The sequence below is a fragment of the Sarcophilus harrisii genome, chromosome 4, assembly GCF_902635505.1.
Source record: "Sarcophilus harrisii chromosome 4, mSarHar1.11, whole genome shotgun sequence".
In the NCBI taxonomy this organism is placed as follows: domain Eukaryota; kingdom Metazoa; phylum Chordata; class Mammalia; order Dasyuromorphia; family Dasyuridae; genus Sarcophilus; species Sarcophilus harrisii.
The window spans coordinates 276,578,846-276,594,767 of NC_045429.1; the positions used below are offsets into that span (position 1 = coordinate 276,578,846).

Here is a 15,922-nt window from a genome sequence, read left to right on the forward strand (position 1 = left end):
ACAGCCTTGCCAACATTAAATCTTATCATGTTTAATTATGTTTTCCAATTGATTGGGTATCATAGAAGTAACCCCAAATCATCTGAATTAATATTCTACAGGTTTTCTGACGTTTTCCTGAAGATCACTGGCCATTTGTCTTTGTTCTTTCTATAACTGTCTCTAGAGATTTTCTGAATAAGCATTTACAAACTCACCCTGATTGCTTATATATGTTTTATGTCAGATTTTTGTCAGCTGTTTACTGAAGTTTTCTGATCTCTTTTCTTTTTAAAGAAATGCTTTTTTTTCTGTTTCATAAATAAGCATTATTTTAAAATAATGAATGAAATCTGTGTTTTTATTTCCTGTTCTTTCTTCTTTCTAAATAACTAAATAACTAGATGAATATGTCACTTGTTAACATGAATGATCCACATTTTAAAACAAATAATAGTTTGTTTGCAGTTTACATATGCTTCATTTTTAAAATTTTAGTTCATCTCAATGTTTGATTTCTAAAATGGTTTAATACTTTAATTTTATAAATATAATTCAAAGGAATTAACAGAACTTCATAACTTCACAAGTACAAGATAAGGGGAGCCATGACCAGTCAGCTGTTCACATGGATTTGGGATTTTTACAAAGATTTAATCAAAATTAGACAAAATGAATTTGACAGCCAAAAGAAAAGAATACTTTCCTAGACTGCTTTAAGAGAGGCCTGTAGGGAAATATGTGAGCAGTGATGTGTTGGTAAAATATTTAATTGGACAAACAAAGTATACAGAAGACACTTTTAATATTATTCTTCATAACTTACATTTTTAAGTCACTCTCTTAAGTCTAGATCATCTACAAAACCAGAAATCAAGCCCTAATTTGTAGCATTTGCCGATTTCTGAGGTGTAAATGCTCACACATAAAATTAAACATTTGGAGTTCAAGCTGATTCTAGCATATCTCTGTGTGTATCAGTTGTATTGTACTCTTCCCTGGTTGGTCCACAGAGAGTTCAATGTTTTTAATTCAAAAGTGCCATATCTTTGGAAGGATATTAAAAACTTGAGTTTTTCCACAGAAGGTACAATCTGCTGATTAAATGAAAAGTTAAAGAAACTAAGAATTATTGACCTGAAGAACACCTGTTCCCCCAATTATGTGACACATAATGATTGATCACTAAAACTCGAGGATTCTTTTATACTATATATAAATTTAAGCTATAGTTTCTTTCCATAATGAAACTGATTTTGGTTCTTTCTGAACTTCAGCCCTTGCTTAGATGTGCTTTATTAAAATGATTCAAGGAGTGGAAGAGAAACAGAGAAAAGAATGTAGATTTATACCTATTTGGGGGAACCCAGAACAACAAAAACCATTCTCCAAGGAAAATAACCTTAACAATATTCCTACATAAATTATATTGGTTCATGCTAATACGTTATTAGACTGATTCAAGCTCAGACAATGAATGAGTACCTTATGTTCCTAATAATTATGTCTTCTACTGACTTAAAGCAAACTGATTTATCACAATTGAGAAAACAAAGTATGAGTGTCATGTTTTAAAACAAAAATCTAGGTTTATTATAAAAGTTTAGAAGTCAGTTTAGGCATCTGGACTGGTTAGTGTGGACTCCATTGTATAAGGCAGAGGCATGTGACACAGATGACAGTTTGGAGTTAGAATCAGTTAGGGAGAACTTATCCCTTAGGTACTGTACGGACCAGGTTCATTAGTAAGAAAGGGCACTTCATGTTTAATTAGTATCAGTGAGCACTTTAAGCTGAAGTAAATAACTGGGCTAGTGTGAATAATCAATCAAATACTAATGGGGAAATACAACTAGGAATTTAGTGGGGAACATGTCTGAATGAGCAGAGATGGATCTAGAGAAGATTTTATCCTGTCAGAAAATTAGAATCAAGGAGATAGAGGAAATGAATATATAAGTCAGTAGCTATATATGTTCCCATTCATTGTGGCTCTGCTTTAAATAGGAATTCCTATGGATTCAACGGTATAATTTAATTTTGTTTGAAAACTTATCAATTTTTCTTTTGGTTATAAAATAGAAGTCTGACTTGGGATTTGTCAATTTTCAGAATTCAGTCTGTCCATTGCTAAAGTCCGCGAGACTTACAAGTAATCTTGAGTAACTGGTACCATCTCATCTCTCATGACAACAAAATGAGGCATGAAGTGCAAATTCTAGCTAGGATCATAAGATTATAAGTTTAGAGCTAGAAAGGGCCTTTACGGCCATCTATTCACAGATCCTCATTTTATAGATGGAGAAACTGAGGCCTAGATGGGTAGGGTTGAGATCCACAGGTAGAAAGGGACAAGAGGTGGGTCTACTTTACTCAAAATTGAGTATTCTGGATGCCAAAACCTCACTTGGTTTTGCTCACAAATCTGTTGCGCACACACACACACACACACACACACACACACATCCTTCAGAAACAAGAAGAATCTCAAAATACTAAAACTTGGAAAGATTTGAGAAATTTATCTGATCCAACCAGTATCTAAATGGAAGTTCCCTCAGATCCTAATAACCAAATCCCAATGTCAAGCATTGAAACCTGTTGTGATATTGTTCAGTTCACCAACACATATAATGTGAGACATTAGAGTTAGGATTTGGTTTGGAGACCTGGCTCTTTGAATGATATGAACTGTTTAGTCTGAACTCCATTATGTAAAGGATATATAATAAGAGTTTCTAGGAAGAATGACAGTTGAAATTTGAATATGGTGGGCAGAGCCCATCATTCCTTGATGATAGGTCCAATTATAATCTGAGAGGGTATGTTCTAATTGATAGCAGTGATTTTGTTTTTTTGTGGATATAAACAAGTAGTCTTATCTTTCTTTCATAAATTTGAAGCAGTTTGAGTCAGGATTTGTCATATCTCAGTGTTCAGTTTATCTGTCCATAAGTTTGCTCTAATAACAAAACTACTTTTCAGTAACTGGTATCCTCTTGTCCTTAATGATAACAATATGAAGCTTTCTTAGTCAACAACTCTTAGCCAAGATGATAAAGTCCCATCCAAACCCTGGAAAAAGAGCAAAACCAGGAGTAGGAATTTCATTTCAATTTGTCACATATTTTCCATTGACATATCAGATATTTGGCATTACATCCTCACTAAACCATAATCTGTAGACACCCATTTTACTTACAGCTTTTGATGGTAAAGCACTATTTTTGAAGCGGCTTCAATCACCTCAAAGTTGGGTTTTTTAAAAATTGTTTATGTATTGAATTTTATTTAGGCTGTACAAGCTTAGCCAATGAATGAATATCTATTTCAGTTCCAATTGCAAAAGTGAAATTCTTCTCAGGAGATTAATTTTTTATGTTAAGGTAACTGAATGCCTTTTCAGGGCAGACCTTAAACATAGGCAGGAATTGGTACTTAAAGAATCCCAGCATGACAATTCTAGTCACATAAAAGTTAAGACTTGAAGAAGGTCTCACAAGAGACCTTCCCCAAATTCCTGAGTCTACACTGAGTCTGATGTCCCTCCCTTTAGCTTCAGAATGATATCCTTTTAATTGGTAATTTAATTGCTCTCATTAATACATGGCTTCATAACATATTTATATATCATTAATATATTGGGCTGGACCCATGATTATTTTGTGGGGATGCGGGAGTCTCTAGTAAAGGAATTGCATAACTGTACATACTCTACAAATCATAATAATCTTTGAGCATTGCTTGGAACACTGAGAAGCTGCAACTCAACATTACATAACCAGTACATGTCAGGGACATAATCTGAACTCATATCTTTCTTACGCTGAGATCATCTCAATCTTTTTCTTCTACATCATGCTTATCTCCGCATTGAAATTAAGAGCTATACTCTCAGATCCTATTCAAAATAACAGCTTAGTTGTATTGTAAGGTATGTGTGAGGGATAGATTTTCCTTTATAGGAATATGACCAAACCCCTCAAATACTTGGCTATTATATACCAAAGATAAATTTCATAAATAAAATGATAAAATCTTATTGACCAAAAAAGGGGCTGAACAACCAAAGGAATATTTCATGTTTGCGGCTAAAAAGGAGAAACAGACAAAAATATCAATATTTTTAAAATTATTTTAGTGCATTGTCAATTAACATTTAAATGGATCACCTCAAAGAAATACATAAAATAACAGTTAAATTTCTATGGGAAAATAAACAAGGAAGGGATAAATTGCAACTATGGGAGGTGGCAATGGAGTATGGTCCTATCTGACATAAAACATATACAAATAAATTTAAAATATATGTAAAATATATTTCAGTGCTACATTATTAACTGATAATTAGGCATCTCCATATCAACATCCCAAGCTTAATATGCTCAAAATGTAAGTGATTCTCTTTCCCTCTAATGTATCCTCAAAAACCCTCTTTTGTGGAGAAGACATTACTGTCCTTACAGTCAACCACTTTAGATGGATAACACATTTATTTGACTCTGTTCTCCCTCATCCCTCATTACCAACTAATTTCAGAGATGAGTTTAACTTCCAGTATATATCATGTATCTGTACCTCTCTCTCTTTTCACAACCACCAGCATAAATATTCTCTCTTCACTTCACATGCAGACTAATTTAATTCCCTAATCAGGGTCTCTATTTCTAGTGTTTTTTCTCCCTCTAATTCATTCTTCACACAGTTACCAAAATAATCTTACAAGACACAGGTCTGGTAAAGGTACTACCTACTCAGAAACCCTTAGTGGCTCCCTATTGACGTTTGGGAAAAAAAAAATCTCAATCTGACTTTTAAAGCCCTTGCCTTTGCAGCAGATTTAGAAGCTTTTTTTCCCCCTAAAGAGTATTATTTTTCTCTCTTTACTCAGATGGAACAGTGTTTTGTTGTTGGTGTTGTTTTTTGGTTTTGAGGGGGAGATGGAGGGAGAAAGGTGAGGCAGTGAGGTTAAGTGTCTTGCTCAAGGTCACACAGCTAGTATGTATTAAAAGTCTGAGTTCAAATTTGGACTCAGGTCCTCCTGACTCCAGGGCAAGTACTCTATCCGCTGCACCATTTGGATGCTCCAGATGGAACTATCTTTGAAGCACAAATAAATGTTTTTCCTCAATGAGGTCATCATCTCTTATCTGAAAATTAGAATAGAAGAGTTTCAGTGGAGGAATTAGAAATTTCAGTATAGGGAAGGCAGAGTGATATCTTCCTTTAGCTTTTTTGTTCTATTAAAGAATTTTGTTACACTTGTAGTCAGACTTGATCACAATCTAAGATAGCTTCCTTCTGATCTGAGGGCCTGACTATGATCAACAGTCATATTAGCTAAAAAATAAAAGATAAGTCTGAGATCACCATCACCAGATTTGAGCAAAATCATCCTTGCCACCTTGATTGAACAAGTACTTGTTATATATACTCGACACACTCTTGTTGGAAAGATGAGATGTGCATGAAAAAGTAAATATTTAACAATGTTAGGAAAGTACACATGAGTTCAGAAAAGATGCTGACCTCAAGGGCTGGGGCAGTCTGAGAAGAAGACTTGAGTTGGGTCTTGAAGGAAGGATAGCATTCAGAGGAATAAAGAAGAAGGCCAAGGAACATTACAGTTAGGGGGAATAGTGGGAACAGGGACATGGATTCAGAAATGTGTATGTTCTGTTCCTGTAATAATATCTGATCCAAATTAACTGGGACAAAGAATATATGCACTTAGAAACCTTGTGCAGTTATGATGCTTATCATGAATGATTTTTCAACACCCAAATCTTAATCAAGCTTTGCTATGCTTTTTTATTCTGTCCCAAGAAGAAGAAATGCCAAGTGCCCCTTAAAATGGGCACTATAAAGTAGTATGGGCAGTTATTTATAGGGTGTAATTTTATGGGTGATGGGAAGGCCTTCTCTGCTCTTTCTAATCTTCACTCTATATTTTGGGAATTTCTTCAACAGTACTCAATTTTTCTCTTTCCACTTGGACACTTTCCCTATTCCCCTCCAATGAGAAAGAAGCCTTAGAAGTTGAAATAGTTCTGGGGAATTCTTATAAATTCATATACTTTGATATCAAATTCTTTATCCCCAAAGCAGGTTTTGATAGAAGAACTAGGGAGGGAATATGAGGGGGGAAAGTCTCTCTCACAATCAGGAACTAATATAAAAGAAATCAAGTCACACAGAACATCCCTATGGGAATCTCTGTCCCGTGAGACTGACCTGAAACCTGCTGCCTTTGACCTCAGCTCCCTGATCAACTGTTCAGAAGAGGTGGCTACATTCACCTTCTCTGTTAATAAACAATATCCCCATCCCAGGAACTTTGAGGCAGTAGATAAATACAAAGAAGGGACATCTCTACACAAACCAGTGATTTCCAGCACCTGCTAAAAAAGTCAAATCAAAGTTTAGTTTACTTTAATCCTGCTAACACACCAGCTAAAGCTCCCCTATATTCCATTTTGTTTCAGTAAAACTTAGTTCTTTTAGCTTGTTCAGTTCAAGCTCTTGGGTCACTGGGACCACATCTTGTTGCCCCTAGTAAGAGAACACAATGAAGGAAGTTAAGAATAATAGCTAAGAAATGGATTAAGAATGATAAGATGCTTCCATTTTCAACCTAGATTTAATTAGGGAAAGGAGGATTCTTTATGGGATTGCTAAAAATATATTTGGGATAGGGGGAATTGTTGAGTTTCCTTAAGTAGAAAAATTGGGCCTTGCCTTTAAGGACTCCTAATATGGTTGACAACAGGCTTGAATTCTTGGCTTCCCAAATTTCTCTGAACAAATTGTCTCTAGAAATATTAATCGCCTTTATATGATCACACTGTACCCAGCAATCTCCTTGCTGACCCTAGAAGTCCCACAGAAGAGACTTTTCTTTCATATATACACTCTCTTAAGAAATTATTAGATCAGTGCTGCCATAGACTCAACATTATCATAAAATCTAATTTGTAATCAATATGAGCATATATAGGGAGTCCATAGGGGATTTTTTTTGAGACTTAAGGCAGTTCCTCCCATATACACACCTTTCCTATTCTCTCTATGCTTTTTCTTTTTTCTTTTTCCTCCAAAGGCAAGAAGAGCCTCTATATCCTTATTCAAGCATGAAATTATAAGGAAATTGGGAGCAATTTCAATATACTTCAGCAGACAGACACATTCTGTTCTGTGGGACTGGGAATAGTACAATGTTTAAAATCTTTATATATCCCCACTGTGACCAACATTATAATATTCTGATGCCATATATCTCGAGGACATGTGTTCTAATATGAGTGGTAGCAAGCCTGATTCATTATCTAATACCTAAAGAGTGATTTCTCTCAGGTTAAAGGACCCCTTGTCTTTTATACATAATGCCAGGTAGATAGGGCTGAAAAGCAAAAAAAAAAAATCTTTACTCTAAATCAGCCACAATCTATTCATGTCCTCTGGAGAACCGTTTTTCAACATTCCTCCAAAACTTCAAATCTTGAAATAGTTTTTTCCTTCTAAGTCTTTTATTCTCTCTATCCTCTCTTCTTCTCCCCTACCTCCTCTCCTTTTCAAGTAAAGTCTCCTCAGCTTAGTGACTGTAAACAAAGACCAAAATCATAAATGTCCTTCCTAAGAGTCTTGCAGATCTTGACCCTTCCCTTCCTTAAGTTCTGCCCCTTAATTTCTGTAACTTGGGTGCAAAGAGACTAATTTCTTGGAGGAAAGGGAGTATTTTCCCCTTGGAACAATAGCAGCCTTTTTTTATCTCATAGTGAGATTTATTACAAAACCCATTAGTTTAATTTAACATATAGTTTCTGTACTTATGACACTGGAAACTTGAAGAAAGCTCTGCTCACAACAATGCTTTGAGTTTGGTTCAAGTATAATCCCCATGATGAAGTAATGAAGAGGAGAGAAAGTTGAGGAAGCCCAGAAGGGTAAAGTTATTTTAAGTACATTTATTTTTTGAAATTTATTTTTAAGTTCATGGGAATGTGGATAGAAAGCCACTGAGCTGGGACTTGAATCCAAATCTTTTAATTCATCACTCAGTGCTCCTTCTATCAAACCAAGAAAAATAATAACATGCATTTATATAGTATTTTAAGGTTTACAAATAACTTTCCTAAATATGATTCTGGGAGGCAGGTAGTTATGAGCTTTATTCATCTTGTTTTACAGATGAGGAAACAGAGTGAGAAGTTAAATGGTTTGCTCATAATCACACTAGAATGAAGGACCTCAAGTTCATACCAAAAGTGAAAGAAATGTTTGAAAGAAATGAAGATACCTGTTCTGGAGAAGAACAGAATTGGGGTGAGAGTTGTGGAGGATAGCATAATAACCATCTTGAAGTATTTGAAGGACCATGTTATGGAAGGAGGGATTAATCTTATCTCTTGTCTGGCTTCAGAGACCAGAATTAGAAATAATGTACAAAAGAGGCAAAGAAATAAATTTAGGATTGATGTAAGGAAAACATTCCCATTATTTAGGCCATCCAATGGAGAACAGGTCACCCCAGAGATATGGGATTTCTTTCACCTGAAGTCTTTGAACAAAAGTGAATGGTCACTTGTGGAGTAAGGGAATTCTTGTTCAAGTATGGGCCAAATTTTTATTCCTCTGAGGTCCCTTCCAGTACTGACAATGAATGATTCTGTGATTCCTTGAGAACTTTTGGTAAAGTCACTAAAATAAAATTGGAATGTGGACACAATCCAGCTAATTTGTGAAATAACTGAATTTCCTCAAGTGTAGAGGGTCCAGTAATATCAGTCCAAATTCCTAATTGGTTTTTTTTGAAGCCTAGGATGAGTGATAGAAGAATTGTGAAGGGGATCTTGAAATCATCTTTCACTGTGGAACAAAGCATGAGTCCCATCTTACCATATTCTTATCTCAGTTGAGGACAAAAAATAGGAGATGTATAAATAATTGCTCATTGACTTTGTGAAGAACATTTCCAACTTCTCAGGAAAAGACTAAAGGGAACCAGACCAGAGGAATACTAAGAAAAGATATTAGTCCATTGCCTGAGGACAGGCAAACCTGGACAAAAGAGCAAAGATGTGACTTACTCTCCTCACTATCAAAGAGATTATAAACCTGGAGGACAGTGTTTTTGTTGGTAACTTGAGGGAATTCCAGTGTCCTTCCCTGAGTACTTCTTGGGCACACATTCTCCTGAAGCCAGATCCCTACCCAAAAAAGATGAGGCTTCCCTCTTTAATGTATAATTATTAAGACTTTTTGTCTGCTCCTTTAATGTTTGCTTTCTTTTCCCATCATGGTGGGTGGTGATGGATCTCCTTCCTCTGGGGGCTGAAAATAACTCCTGAAATTTGCAGAAACATCACAGTTACAATCCTGCAGCTTCACATATTTCCTATCCCTAGATAACTCAGACCCCTGTGGAAAGTGGACTTCATCCCATAAAATGGGATGTCATAAAGACAGAAATAAAAAAAATGAGAAATAATTTATACTGACAAAGGATAGATTCTTCAAAAACACTCAAATGATTTTCTATAGGACCTAGAAAGTTGTCAAGACATTTCACCTCCAGGAGAAGTCAAACCCAACACAGACCTATTACTTAAACAGATTTCCTGTGACCTTGCTCTCCCCAGTTCTGTTAAAAACGGTCCCAATTCTCCCTCATTTCAGTGAGATCTTTATTGCTTTTTTCTAGGTTCAGCTCAACCCAGTTTTGCAGAATCTTTGAGCATTGGTAGGAATTTATAAGTTATCTAGTCCAATCTCTTCACTTTACAGATGAGGAAACTGAGGCCCAATGAAATTATATAATCACCTGAGGTCACAAAATAGTGATTTTGAATCCAGATTTTCTGGCTCCAAAATCTAGCCCTTACACCACACTGCTCCCCACTGGTTACTGACAGCAAACCTGGGGGCTCCTGGTGCTGGGCCACAAAGAAAGAGTAAAATGTAAGAAAAGAGAACTGTTTGACTATCTAACCCAGAGTCGGCCACCAGGCTTTACGATGATTAGATACTGGTGGTATGACTATCCATAGAAACAGCAGCTCACTATAGTTGCATGAAATTTAGTTAGGTCACTGACGACTAATCATTTCAGAGTCCTTTCATTGACACTAACCCCAAAGGAGAAACTCTGTTCTCTCTCACTCTGACGACAAAGGTTTGAGGAAAGAATCACCTCATAACCAAGACCCTCATCATCATGATGTTCCAGGAGAACTTGGTCATACCTTCCCCAATCTGCTGAGGATGTAGACCTAACATTGCCAAGATGACTTTTGCTCTAGAATTATTGATGTTTTTCCTGTCCTCCCCACTCCCCCATCCTTCCTTGTTCTCTGCTTCTCTTCAGTATTTTCTTGTTATCAAATTAGTGTTTTTGTGTTGACCAAAAAAAACCCTAAACATTTGATATTCTACAAATACATTTTTTTCTGGACAAAATAAAACTGGAGCCTGACTCCTTTGTAAAGGATGGGCTTTCTTTCAAAAGGCTGAAGCAAATTAGATTAGTTTTAGAAGGAGTGGCCTGAGACCTGATTTCTAGTTCTCTTTGCTAGACCTGGTATCGAGAATTATTTAATTTACTTTAATGAGTCTCTGTTCCTCCTCTACTTATTTAATTTGAGGGCTCTTTAAAATTAAAAACTTAAGAATTTTTTAAGGCTTGAATGTACTTTCAGATACTCCTTCTTCCACCTTCTCCCCCACAGAGTCACAACAGAAATCCCAGACCTCCATAAATGAGATCTCTTGAGAGTCAGTTGACTCTTAATTCACACTGACTACAAAATAATGAATTCATTCCTTATGACACTTTGGGTGAATATGATTCCATCTCCAGTAAGGGCTCATAAAATTCACCTTTTACCTTCTGCTGAGATCATCTTAGACTGTGATCAGCAATCTTATACAACGGAGCCAAGATTACAAAACATGCCCAGGACATGGAACATGCAACAAACCTGCAAATTAAACATGTTTTAGAATGGGTTAGGGACACTCTGGAACACAAGACTCTATGTGGGGAAAGATCTTGACAAACTACCCCTTAGAGAAGAGACAGAGACTGTGGAACAAAAGCTCCTGTGATTAGAGATCCTAGGACACTGAAAATCCATTGAGGGGAAACTTAATGTGTGGTGGTGATAAAACCAGGCCAGGCCAGAAGCATATTCATTTAGGGTACATTCCCCAGGGTAAAGAATTGTAATATTTTTTTTTTATTTTAAGTAATTATATTCACTAACTAGATAGTAAGCTCAGTTGTTCCTATGCTGCTGTAGTCAAAGTGCTTTCTAAATTCTCATGCCCTAGGCAAAAGTATGGACTGCCTCACCCTAGTTCCAGCTCTGGATAGCAGAACCGAATTTGGAAGTGTATAGGAAATTCTGATGCTACTAATACATTCACGATTTTCTCCTTATGAAGATTCTGTTTCTTCTCTTCTCTATAGATTATATCCCAGAAAGATAGTCTGATCTGTAGGGTCTTTTACCTTCTGGTGGGAGCAAGAGACACTATGGATGGAGGATTTTAGGTCATAGCAGTATTGATTATTCATTGTTGGTAAAATGAGCCAAAGAGATTATGATGGGCAAACCACAGCCCCCAGAAGTAAGCTATAATTAATGGCTTTTTATTTTTTATTTTTTTTGGCTTTGAAATGCTAAATGGTAACTCTCCAAGTATGTTGACCTTTCTAGGATTTGCCATCAGTTCAGCTTTCTTTTTGAATGAGGATCAGCCTCTTGACCTTGACTCTGGACTGGTGCTCAGGCTCATCTTCCTGGCCTAGGCTCTCACTTTCTTTATTTTGACCTCATTTATGGTGGCCATTTCTCCTTTCTTCTATTTGGTAAAACATGTGGCAGCTGAAGCCCTTCTGTGCCCTTCTGTGAGTCTGTCCCTGGAGGGCTTCCAGAGTGGGGAACCTGCCCCACAAGGAGAAGCAGGGGCAGTCACCATGTGCAGCCACCGTCCAGTGAGGAGGGAGGTCTCTCTTCTTAGTGTCACTTTAGGGTCCTGGTGTTTGCCTTCCCTTCACTTTCCTCCCTGTGTTCTTTCAGGGTGGTCTCTGAGTCAGTCTGTGATTCACTGCTGTGATAAACTTTGGGGAAGAGAACCTGCTGTCCTTCCTTCCCCCACCTTCACTTCATACCTCCACGGCTATTTGTGAACTCATCCCAAACCAGCCTCGGCATCTGCATTCAGGAGCTGCTCCTGCTTCATGGATTTTTTGCTGGAAGATATAGAGGTGGCACAGCAGTAGGAAGAAGAGAAGGAGGAACAGAATATTCAGATGGAGAGAGCCTCTCTGAGCCCCAGAAACCAAGCTGGACTCTTGCCAGGAGACAACACCCTTCTTGGTCAGCCACTTTGTGCATTAAGCTATCAGAAGTTCTTGGGGAGGAGGACTGCCTCACATTCTCCTTCCATTCTCAGCCCACATTTCCATTTGAGGAGTTAATCTTCAAACAGGAAAGTTCCACAAGCCAGACCACCACCCTTTCTCCTCCATAATAAACCTACTCAATCCTGTTAAGAAATATTTCTTTGGTCTCTGGGAGTTAAGCTTGAACCTGGAACTCCTTAATAACTCTATTACTCCTTCCCATTTCCAACAACCTCCCTCCAGCCTCCCAATGTGCCTTGTTTACTAGTTACCCCAGAGTGGTCCCTGAGCCTTTGTGTCCTGATCAGCTCCCAGGGAACTGTAAACCTGCTCTCATCCACAGTTCCCAGAAACACAGTTGCTCAAGTCAGAGATAAGGTTTGGTTTGTCACAGTCTAGTTCCCCTGTCAACAAAGTCTGAGAGATCACTTCTCCGCTGCATGCTGCTCTATGAAACATTGCTTAATTTTTCTAGGACTCAATTTCCTCCAAGGAAATTGGAGCTCGATTACCTTTCTAGTTGTGCTCATTATTCTTTTGCTGATTGCAGCCACGAAAAGCCAAGACAGGTATCTAAAGCCTCAACTCTGTTACTGTTACATATGCAGTCCCCCTGCAATTGAATATAGATACATAGAGGGCAAGCAGGAATTGGAACATCTGTAGATTCTCTGCAGTAATGGGTGACTGGTATGAGACCCTCAGCAAAGCTCTTGCTATCAACAATCTTTTTCAACGCTCAGCAAGTCCCCTGCAAATCTCCTAAGAGTTTCCTCTCCCTATTTCCTAGGGCACGACTAGCCCAGTTCAGCTCCTCGCCTTCCCAAAGAAAATGCCCAGTTCTCACCTTCGGTGACTCAGGAGGCTTGGCTGATGGGTTCCACATCTGGCAGTGCCTCCTTTTCATTTCTGTGCTTCACAGGGAGGGACTGAGGTTAGTCCAGGGACGGGAAAAGTCCTTCAGAATCCCAAGCCCTCTTGTTTCCATACCCTCCATGTTCCTTTCCTATAGGAAATTGATAGATGATGTTCCTTTAACTGTCCAGATGGGGCTGCAAAAGGGTCCAAGAAATAGCTCATAGCTCACTCTGTTGAGCTCAGAGTGACTCCTCTGATTATCAGTCTCTGTAGGATGCTAGGACCTTGTCAATGACATTGGACAAACCTGCACCCTTCAATGTAGAGCAGACATGGCAATTTCTGGACCCTTCCATTCCAACTGTTAATCAAATGATGATTTCCCAAAAGGCACTTGTCTGATTACATCAATATTTTTGGAACATTTTAGGAGCAATCAAAGCATCTTTTTTCACATAACACAAATGCCCCACTTCTCTTTCCAGCCATGAATATCCTTGTGCATAGTCTTTATCCTGCCTATCACAACCAGGTCATCCTCAGTTATACACTGAAGATTGCCTATAGCCTTCATCCTCCACCATGCTTCTTTCTCTTGTCCTTTGGGGCACCTGATGGTCTTGATTCTTCCACAATAATGATACCTTCTTATTTAATGTGAGAATCGTCAGAAAAATAATGATGGTTTTAAAGTTGATATTGAGCAACAGAAAGTAGTTGCAAAGAAGTAGAAATTGTTGTCACTTATCAAATGGGATCCAGTCTAATCTCCTGCTCCCCTACTGGCCATTATGGAGTCAAATCTCCTTATAGGAAAGTTAATCTGATGTTTCTAGGAATCTAAGGTATCCTACACAATGCACTTCTTCTACCCATCAATGATTTTTAGTGGTGGGCAATCTTGATATATCCAATTTGGGTCAGAGATGAGCTTGTCACGCTCACAAGACAATATTTGGGAGTCTATCATGGACAACTCTATCCTTGGGTATAGGTATAACACTTAAAGAGAGGATTGGCAATAAGACCCACGTAGGAACATCCTGAATGGGGCATAGCAGCTCTGAAGTTTGTAGTTTATAGAAGGTATGTTTTTGTTGTTGCTACATTTAATGTCCAAATGTCACAGCAATCCACCCACAGATTTTAACAACTAGAAATGGCATTGTGAAGCTATTGAGAAACAAAGCACAGTGCATCTTGGATCTAAACATTTGCTGAGGGGACAGATGGTTTGGAGGTGCCCCAGATTCTTATTTTGTATATTGATGATAAAAAGGTATTGTGGAACCTTTAGAAAGTGCTCTCAACAGCTCAAGTTTGGTTTAACGTTAAAAAGACATCTATTTTAGATGATCCAGTGAAGTGTTCTTGCTACAAATGGTCAATTTGAGAAAGAAATATGGAAAGGTCCAGGACTGGAGGAAATACAGTGTGGCCTTAAAAGATGGCTCCCATGGCAAAGGCATCTGTTTTCATAATGAATTTGTCAATGTATCTGTTAGTATCAGGATAGGGACTTATATGAACTAAGTCTACAGATCATTAGATGCAGCCTCAATTTAGGTGCTTCAGCAGATCATAGAAGTGTGATTGATCATTAAAGGCAATGTAGACATGGTTGTTAATACTCTGTGAATCTAAGGCTTCCCTAGATAAGCCCTTGTCCCCTCTACCTGATTGTAATATGACTATGTTGTGGTATGCCCCCAAGAATTATTAGATCCCCTTTCACAAACTGGCATATCTCCAATTTGCTAAATAGCAGATCTGACAAAGGTTTTGGGAGCCAGGATTGGTTCAGACTAATTCAATGTGGTACAAAGGACCCTGGGAATATTTCACCAAAATAAAGCACTATTCTCCTGAATATCAGATCTTGAATCACCAAATTTGTGAATCTCTGAAAAATTACTGCTCTATTCAAATGGTGTAAACACAGTATTCATACATGTCAGACTGGAATGTCATCTGTCTTTTAATGTCCTTTCTTATCTGGATCAGCTTGTATGTCCCTAGAAGTTCAATTCGTCGACTATCACAGGTCTTGCCTATTGGTCTGTCAGATCAGTTCAAAGCAAGAAGTAATACTCCTTCTGGAGAATGACGGAATTTGGGACTCTACAGTCATGGCACAAAGCCCCTGTACTCCTTTTAACAATGCTGAGGCTCTAGATGTGAGTTAAGGAACCAAATTAACAGTTATCTCAGATCCATTGTCTCTAGCTTGACAAAGGATATAATGCCCACTGGCCAAAATCAGAGTATCTCAGAACCAGACTTTCAGCTCAGATATTACTTTTTGCATAATGCTGATCCCTCTCCAGCTTGTTAGTGTCTCTATCTCTCCTGCCCCCACAAATTACACTGTATTTGTTTTGCATGCACTTGATTTATATGTGCTATGTACATATATGGAAAAGGAGGGAGAGAGAGAGAGAGAGAGAAAGAGAGAGAGAGAAAGAGATGTACATATAAGAGATTGTGTTCTCTCATCGACAACATGGACTATTTTTGTCTTTGTATTCCCAGTGCTTAGTACAGTGCTTGGCACATGGTAGTTACTTAATAAGTGCTGATTGATTGACTGACCAAGTTAATAGTGAAAACAAAAAAACCTTCATGGGGCCACAGAATCTAATTGGACAGTACAAAGCATACCTTGATCCTCCTCATATT

The 15,922-nt window shown here is 37.8% G+C and overlaps 1 long non-coding RNA gene across 1 annotated transcript; it reads left to right on the forward strand.

The window, feature by feature from the left end:
* The first annotated feature begins 1,569 nt into the window (after positions 1-1,569).
* LOC116423200 lies at positions 1,570-15,783 on the forward strand. The gene is made up of 4 exons (XR_004233700.1): positions 1,570-2,006; positions 7,828-7,922; positions 8,167-8,301; positions 12,060-15,783. It is a non-coding gene; the product is annotated as an uncharacterized LOC116423200 (long non-coding RNA).
* The last annotated feature ends 139 nt before the right edge of the window (positions 15,784-15,922 follow it).